Genomic DNA, 9120 nt, shown 5'->3' with positions numbered 1-9120 from the left:
CAATGAAATTTTCGTTTACGAAAGCCAGAGGCGAGTATGTCAGTTTAATCAGATACCAAACGATTACAGAGAACGGACGAACAGGACTTGCTTGAAAAAAGCTACTAGTGCAATTTTCGCATTCTGACATTAAGGTGAAGGCGCCGACTCGCACTTTCTCCATGCGCGAAGTGTCTAGTATTTTTGATATTTATATTGTTTAACTCTAATATATAACTGAGAGATAATGATTACACGATATTTTGCTCGATTAGACGTCTTTAGCCAGGCAGAGTATAATATTTTTCCTTAAGTTATGGGAATAGGAAGATCGTGAAAGGGGGTATAGCTCAGTCGTAGCAGTCAGCCGGCGGACGCGGTCGAGGTCGGACGTGCTGTGCTGCGCGCCGCGTCGTCGCTGTTTACGTGTGGTGAGTTCGCTGCACTTGCTTCAGTGTCTACTAGTGTTTTGGTGTGATCTGAAAATGAACTCTATTTCGTGATGTCTCAACCGAGTAGGAAAGATACACTGAAGTTTACCTTTGACAGGAACTTTGTCCGACCTAAATCTTTTGAAGTTGAGCAATGGTTAGAAGATGAAGTAAAGATAGGACTTGAGGATATAATCGGGATACATCTTTCGATTGTCAGTAGCAACGTTTTCGTTAAATTAGCTCGATCAGACATGTGTGAGAAAATAGTTGAATCTTGTGGTGGTATTCTAAAGTTTAAACACAGCGATGGAAATGTGGGGGAAGTTGCAGTTTCGCATGACGGCCTAGGAATACGGACTGTTCGAATTTTTGAACTCCCATTTGAAATAACCAGTGAACAGATCAACGCAGTGCTGTGTCCGTACGGTAAAATCATAAGCAATATTGCGGAACGTTGGTCTAGTGCACGTAAATTCCCGGTTCTTAATGGGGTGCGGCAATTGAAAATCGAGCTGCAGAAGCACATCCCGTCTTATGTTAACGTATGCGGGTATCGTGCGATAGTAATGTACGATGATCAGCCTCGAACGTGTGCCGCATGCAACTCGACAGGTCACGTGCGTGCAGAATGCATGCAGAGGCGAGTGGCGCAGCTGCCTGCCGGCGGGGCTGCCAGGCCCCCCGCGATGACAACACTGCCTGTGACGTACGTCGCCGTAGCGCGTGGGCTTTCGGCTACACCCACGGTCACCGAAGTCAATGCAAATACTGTAGTGCCTGCGACAGTGACGCGTATGGAGACTGTTGCAACGCCGGAAGAGACCCCACCTAAACCCGTAGAAATATCACCGTCCGTCGTAGTCACAGAAGAACACGCATCCGACATGCAAACGTCTGCGTCCCCATCGACCGCTGCTACTCCACGGGGGGAATCTCCAGCAGGTTACGATCAAAGCCCACAAAATCGTTCCTCTCCCAGAAAAACTAAAAAACGGAGAGTTGCCCGCCAGGGTGCAGAACAGATTGCACCGGTTCTGCGCGAAAAGGATAAACAGATAGGTGAACAACTCAGTGAAAATGCATCTGATAGCACAAACCATGATCATCCCTCAGCCAGTTTACCATCAGTCCTTGACAATGTCTCACATGCTCTACCTCTGAACCCCGAACACGCAGCTCAACTCCGAGCCGGCTGTGATGTCCGCATGGTCAAACTCTATCCTGCTCAAGAGTCGGTAACGACCTCGACACAGCCACCGCCAACTAGTTGGGCAGACGATACAGAATCCACTGCCGAAGTAGACAGTATGGATACTTCCGAAACGGTGACAGCCGTAGCTTCAGTCTCCAAAGAGAAAGATAACGCTTCGACAGAAACTACCGCGCAAAAAGAACGCACGACTGATCCCTTTTCAAACGGAGAATATTTTTAACTCTGCCTTTAAAGTGACTGTCACTACATGTTTTTGTTATCTGGAATTGCTTCCAAAGTGCTTTTACGACGTGACTTGTTTTTCCAGCGTTATTTATGTTTTGATATTGGACTGATTTTAGGCATTGCTCCTGCTTAGTCCACCACAATTCCGCCACAGGCCTATCGACTTGCTACTCTCAATATTAATAAGATACGTAGCGCTCTTAAACTACAACATTTAAAAGACTTTTTATATGCAGCTGATGTAGACATTTTATTTGTACAAGAAGTAACGGAGATCAGACTTGATTGCATACCAGGTTATAATGTGATCACTAATCCTGGGGCCGGTTGCGAATTAGGTACAGCCTTTATTGTGAAGGAAGGTATAATTATTAATGACGTCACAAAATTTCCGAACAGTAGGGGCCTTGCGGGCACTTTTTATAACAACAGACTAATTAATGTATATGCCCCATCCGGTTCCAGTAATAGACGTCACAGAGCGGAATTTTTTACAGAAGAAATGGTTCCTCTCTTTGGCGTCCGCCACAACAATGTCATCTTCGGAGGAGACTTTAACTGTGTCATCAGTGCAATGGACCGGACTCCCAATCTTAACAAATCACTTGAACTGGAACGAATTGTACGAGACTTGTGCTTAGTTGACTCTTGGGAGCTCAAGCATGGGGCAGCACCTGGGTTTACCCATATCACGACCCATTCGGCAAGCCGTCTCGATCGAATTTATGTCACACCCACTTTGAGGAATAACATTCTGCAGTCAGAAGTATGGCCAGTGGCGTTCTCCGATCATGCTGCATACATCTGTACTATCACTCTAGACCGACAACGGACGTGTCGATACAGGGGCCTGTGGAAATTAAATGTTTCACATCTACAAGACTCGGCGTGTCAAGAAGCTTTCCTCAATACCTGGTGAGAATGTGAGCAAAGATTTGCCTCTTATAATTCGGCCATTGATTGGTGGCTCAGGTGCGCCAAACCTAAAATTAGGTGGTGTTTCATGAACTACGCACGGGAAAAGAGCTTTTGGCTTCAAAGGACGATCAATTTCTATTTTCATTGTCTGCGGGAACTGTATATGCTCGGCACTTCGGCTGTCGACAATTGTCAACAAATTAAGAAAATCCAGGCCAAAATCCTAACCCTAAGGAGACGCAGCTAGAAGGCTACAAAGTCAGGTCGCGGGTCCAGACTACTGTACACCAAGAAGTCACCTCAGTCTACCATATGATCCAAGAAAGTAAGAAAGGGTCCCTTAAAATACTGACGGAGTTAACTGCTGAGGACGGCGCAACGCTGACTACGCACAACGAGATTAAAGCGGCGGTGCTAAACTACTTCACCACCTTGATGTCAAATAAAGAAGTTAACGTGCAAGCGCAGGATGATCTTTTGACTAATTTGCGCAACAGAGTCAGTCCCGTGGACGCGGAAAAGCTATTAGACGTGGCAACCGAAGAAGACGTGGAATATGTACTCTGCGAAATTGCTAAGAATAAATCCCCCGGACCTGACGGAATTCCCGCCGAGTTCTATCAAAAATTCTGGAACACCATAAAGGCGAAGATAACTTGCATCTGTAACGAACTTCTAGACCACAACAACGTGATCCCCACCAGCTTCTGTGTAGGCATAATCGTTCTAATTAAAAAAAAAACTCAGGCAGTGCAAACGTAAAAAATCTAAGACCGATAACGCTGCTCAACAGCGACTATAAAATCTTTGCGAGACTTTTGGCCCAAAGGCTTAAATCTACAATGACCAGTATCATTGGCCCTTACCAGACCAGCGTGGGCAAGGATCGGAAAATTCAACAGACTTTGTGCGACTACCGTGATTTAATCTCTATTGCGGAAGTCTGTAAGCTGAAATGTGCCATCATGTCTTTGGATTTCGACAAAGCTTTTGACAGTGTAAACCACTAGTATCTCTTTCGTACCATGTATGTGATGGGTTTTCCACCTGGGTTCGTCGCAATTATACGACAGATGGTAGCGACTAATTTATCCAGAGTCATCATCAACGGCCAGCCTACCCGAGCAATAGAGTTAGCCAGTTCCGTCAGGCAGGGCTGCCCAATGTCCATGGCGCTTTTTGCGATTGCCATTGAGCCTTTGTTAGCTACCCTGACGCAAAGTTTACAGGGCATCGTCATACATGGATCCCGAGTAGTGTGCAAGGCGTATGCAGACGATGTCGATTTCCTTGTACTAAATAGAACTGAAGTGGAGACCGCACTACAGATGGTCAGGCAATATGAGCAAGCGTTAGGTGCACAACTAAAGTGGACAAATTCTGGAATATTCAATATTGGCCTAGGATCGCACCCTCACAGGCAACTACGTCAGCTGAAGATCTTCAAGTGTCTTGGAATTGATTTTCAGACTAATATTCGGCACACAATTGCAACCAACTATAGAAAGCTTCTACGGACTATTCGTGCCAGCATACGGGAACACAGAGTACGCAAACTAAATGAAATTCAGAAAGTAACGGTCGCAAATGTATACCTCACCTCCAAACTCAATTATATCGCTCAAGTTTTACCAATGCCTGCACTCACTGCAAAACGAATTATGTCAGCATTAGGACAGTTTGTCAGCCACCACCATATTTTTAAAGTTCAGTTTGACACCTTAACGCTTGCCACAAAAAATGGTGGCTTAAATCTTGTCGATGTTGGAAGGAAGGCGCAAGCTTTATACATATCAAAAACTTTCCACCAATGGAAACACTCAGCTGATAGTCTCGCTGCTCACCTGCTTACTGAGATAGCTCCGGCCGACCTCAGTCCACCTATCACGGTGCAACATATTCCAAACGGACTTTACCACTTAAAATGGTTTTTACTGGAGTACAGTTATGTACACACAAGGATCCCCGAACAAGAAATGAAGACAGTGAAACACGTGTACCAGGAACTTATGAAAGATAAGAAGAAAAATAACATCGAAGAAAATACAACTTTTGCGACTGGAAGGTAATCTGGGAGAACATCCATTGTCCGTACTTGCCGTCGACAATGAAAGCCACTTGGTATTTCGCCGTTAACAGAAAATTGGCCACTAACTCCAAACTACATACCATACACCTCGCAGAATCACCTTTGTGCACAACGTGTAATTTAATAGATACTGATGAACACAGGTTTGTGTGCGACAAAGTAAAAGATTATGGGAATATATCACGAATAGGTTAGCACTCATCAGTAGAACATCGCCCAGATATATAACACCTGCTGCCTTTCTGACGCCGGATGATACTCCGTACCCGCGGACGAGAGGGAACGCACTAAACTGGTTAAAAGTCGCAACGGTACATTACATATTTACAAAAGAAGAAAAGAGTAAAGAAGACTTCTGGATCTATCTTACAACTCAGCACCATCTGCTAATGAAAACGAAAAACTATAAGGATAATTTCGCCAACTACCTGCTCAAAACTGTAACGTAAAAACAAGATACTACCAGATCAATTGATTGACATTCATGTTAACGAGCATTCAGAAGATACTCACTCCAGATAAGACGGACCATCTATCAGGTGAATAATTTGTCATGTTGACCGAAACACAAGTTACAAACATACAGACGTAATCGATGGCAAGAGTTCAAGCTTCATTTCCAAAACGAAGAAAATTCAGTTTACTGTTTCGAGGAATCTTTTAGTTCTCTTTCAATTTCGCAGAGATCAGAACACAGCTTTTTAATTTTAGCAGAAATGGATTTTCACTTTTCTTTTAAGTTCTTTGCCTTTTTCTGTTACCACAAGGCAATGGAGCCGCGATAAATTTCAGTTATTATCTCCTTCATATGGATGATTGTATCGTGCACGACGCATGTAATCCACCACGTTTTCAATTTCCTTAATTCAAGGCCTTTGAATGCCGCGCCGACGAAGGCAACTTAATGGCGAGCAGAAGGACGGGCTATAAGGGGTGAATGGAGGCCCGAAAAAAAAAAATAAATGTCGTAGAGCATTCGACTGCAGATCGAGAGGTCCCCGGTTCAATCCCGGGTATCAGTATCTCGAAAAACCAAAAGACGATTGTCGCGGTGAGTTGCAAATACATGTTTGAGATGCACTCCGCACGCCATACCGAAGGCTATGGAGCAACATTTCAGTGGGAGGATCGCAGCCCAGGGTCTTGCAGGTCATCGTCCTCCCGCCATGAGGTCGAACTGTACGAAATCCATTTGCTTGGGGGAAGAATCTTGTGCACTGAATTTTATAGAATATGGTGATAGGCAAAAGTTTTCATGTACTGCTGCACGGAGAAACAAAAATTGGAAGAGCTGGGATTTGAACCCAGGACTTTCTGCATGCGAAGCAGACACTCTACCACTGAGTTACACCCCCGCCAGAGCAAGTACATCTGGGACGAGTCTCTCCTGGATCCTACTGTCATTATTTCTTAGGTTTGAACGGTACAGTAAGTGTTCGAGAAACCTATTCATGACAACACCTAAGCAGCGTCGACTCCGTGGCGCAACGGTAGCGCGTCTGACTCCAGATCAGAAGGTTGCGTGTTCAAATTACGTCGGGGTCACAATGAAATTTTCGTTTACGAAAGCCATAGGCGAGTATGTCAGTTTAATCAGATACCAAACGATTACAGAGAACGGACGAACAGAACTTGCTTGAAAAAAGCTACTAGTGCAATTTTCGCATTCTGACATTAAGGTGAAGGCGCCGACTCGCACTTTCTCCAGGCGCGAAGTGTCTAGTATTTTTGATATTTATATCGTTTAACGCTAATATATGAGAGATAATGATTACACGATATTTTGCTCGATTAGACGTCTTTAGCCAGGCAGAGTATAATATTTTTCCTTAAGTTATGGGAATAGGAAGATCGTGAAAGGGGGTATAGCTCAGTCGTTGAGTTCCGCTGCGGCCGCGGCCGTGAGCAGACGTGACGTAGGGGTCGCTTCGCCTGCGTTTGGCGGCGCCCGCAGCTGTTTTGACTGTAAGTATACTTTGAAGGTTGGTTGGTTGGTTTGGGGAAGGAGACCAGACAGTGTGGTCATCGGTCTCATCGGATTAGGGAAGGAAGTCGGCCGTGCCCTTTCAGAGGAAACATCCCGGCATTTGCCTGGAGTGATTTAGGGAAATCACGGAAAACCGAAATCAGGATGGCCGGACGCGGGATTGAACCGTCGTCCTGCCGAATACCTTGAAGACCGTGCTGGAATATGAGTTGAGACGTTACACGCTACGATTTGGATTTCCGTATGGATTAGCTCGTCCTCAGGTTCACGAACTCGTTGACTGGTTTTACGATAGATTAGGCCTGCGAGATGAAGTAGTTCTTGGTTTTTCGTATGACTTTCTTGCGAACGCTGTTTATGTCAAATTGATCAGTGACGATCCTAGCATTCGTATTATGACCATCACGAAGGCACAGCGGATTTTGTGAATTCTAATGGCGAAGTATGTAAAGTGACCGTCAGTCATGCTTTACTAGGGCTACGTACCGTCCGGATATTTAATCTGCCTTTTGAAGTTAGCTTCGATAAAATTCGGCAAGCTTTGTCTCCCTATGGTAATGTTCTGCAAATTCATGCCGAGCAGTGGAGGGGTAGCAAGCATTTCAATGTCGATAACGGCGTTCGGAATGCGAAAATTGATTTGACGAAGCACATCCCGTCCAACATTTTGGTGCAGGGTTTTAGAGCGCTGGTGATGTACGAGAAACAACCGAGAACTTGGGTCATTTGTGGCTCTACCGAACATTTAAAATCTGCTTGTCCCCGTGTCCGGGCGGTCCGCCGAGGAATGCAAAATCGTATTACACCTCTAGATGGGCACGATGAAAATCGGTTGTCTTACGCGCAGACACTTATGGAGCCGCCTGCGACAAACTCGACACTCCACCAACCGGCTGCGGTGACCCGTGACGTAGGCGCGGTCATTGTCAACAACTCCGCGGCCGCCCCCGAATGTACCGTTCGAAGTGATGTCACCGATACCGACAGCCACGCTGCACACCTGCAGGTTTCCACGACTGTCGGCCGTCGTGCAGACCATGCAGGACCGACTCCCGTCACTACTCCAACTACGTCCGTAGAGCTGAAACCGTTGTCGGATGGTGGCGACCGGTAGTGTGTTTCTTGCCCCCCCCTGACGTTGCGCCCCCCACACCCCTCCCTCACGCCAGTGACCAATCTGAGGAAGGATCTACACACAGCCTCTTGACGGACACCAAAACCGTTTCTGACGCCGAAGCACCTCCCCAAAGAACGGGGAAATCTAAGCGGTCGGCACGAAAGCAGAGTGAGGAGGAGATCCGCACTCTGGAAAAGAAATTGCAGCGCACTATCAAGCAGATCCGAAAAGACGGCAGTGAACGCAGCGGCACAGATGAAATGGGTTCCGTCGCGCGCCACGTGGGGGAGGCAGATATGGACATGCATGTCGACCGTCCGAGTCCTGAACTGATGGATACTGGCCATCAGCATACGCCAGCCGAGAAGTCTTGGGCAGACGATAGTGAATAAAACGGACCTTTCCTATCCCCACCATGCAAGATTATAAACTTGCCACCGTTAAATTAAGTAGGATCGCATCCGATGTCAAACTTAAATGCTTGACCGACTATCTATATGCCGCAGATATAGTTTTCTTCCAAGAAGTTGTGTCACCCAAGGTTAGAGAAATACATGGATATAATGCCATATTAAATATTGGCACTGAGGCGGGAACTGCAATTTTATTCAAAGCTGGCATCTATTACCAACCTACAACGATTTCAGAGGCGGGACGCGGCGTTGCCGCGCGATTACAGGATTTGCTTCTCCTGAACGTGTACGCCCCGACAGGGTCCGCTGGCAGAAGGGACAGAAGTGATTTTTTTAGGGCTGAAGTTGTAACCTTATTGACAAACGTTCGTTTGAAGACAATCCTGGGTGGGGATTTCAACTGCGTTTTACGCAAAGAAGATCAAGTCCGAATTTTAATTTTTGTCCCGAGCTACTCCTGTTAACAGATGGACTGCATTTAAAAGATAGTTGGTATCACCTTCGATCACACACGATGGGATATACCTATGTGAGCGCTGCTTCTTCTAGCCGTCTGGATAGGTTTTATGTTTCTCAAGATCTTTTAAGTACCATTCGTGATTGTGAACTATGGCCGCTCAGTTTTAGTGACCACTCCGCATATCACATAACGATTCGGCATGTGCGACAGAAGACATTTTTGGGACGCGGCACGTGGCAGCTGAATGTCTCGCTGCTAGATGAAGCGGACTTACGGCGTTGCCTC

At 46.0% G+C, this 9120-nt stretch overlaps 2 non-coding genes across 2 annotated transcripts; one reads left to right on the top strand and one right to left on the bottom strand.

Moving 5' to 3' along the window:
• Window positions 1-6141: 6141 nt before the first annotated feature.
• Window positions 6142-6213, bottom strand: Trnaa-cgc (transfer RNA alanine (anticodon CGC)). Its single transcript has one exon. It is a non-coding gene; the product is annotated as a tRNA-Ala (tRNA).
• Window positions 6214-6331: 118 nt separating this feature from the next.
• On the top strand, window positions 6332-6403 carry Trnaw-cca (transfer RNA tryptophan (anticodon CCA)). Its single transcript has one exon. It is a non-coding gene; the product is annotated as a tRNA-Trp (tRNA).
• Window positions 6404-9120: the final 2717 nt, after the last annotated feature.

The sequence above is a fragment of the Schistocerca cancellata genome, chromosome 3, assembly GCF_023864275.1.
Source record: "Schistocerca cancellata isolate TAMUIC-IGC-003103 chromosome 3, iqSchCanc2.1, whole genome shotgun sequence".
In the NCBI taxonomy this organism is placed as follows: Eukaryota; Metazoa; Arthropoda; class Insecta; order Orthoptera; family Acrididae; genus Schistocerca; species Schistocerca cancellata.
Note: the sequence above shows the minus strand (reverse complement) of the source record. Positions and strands in the feature narration are given on the sequence as shown.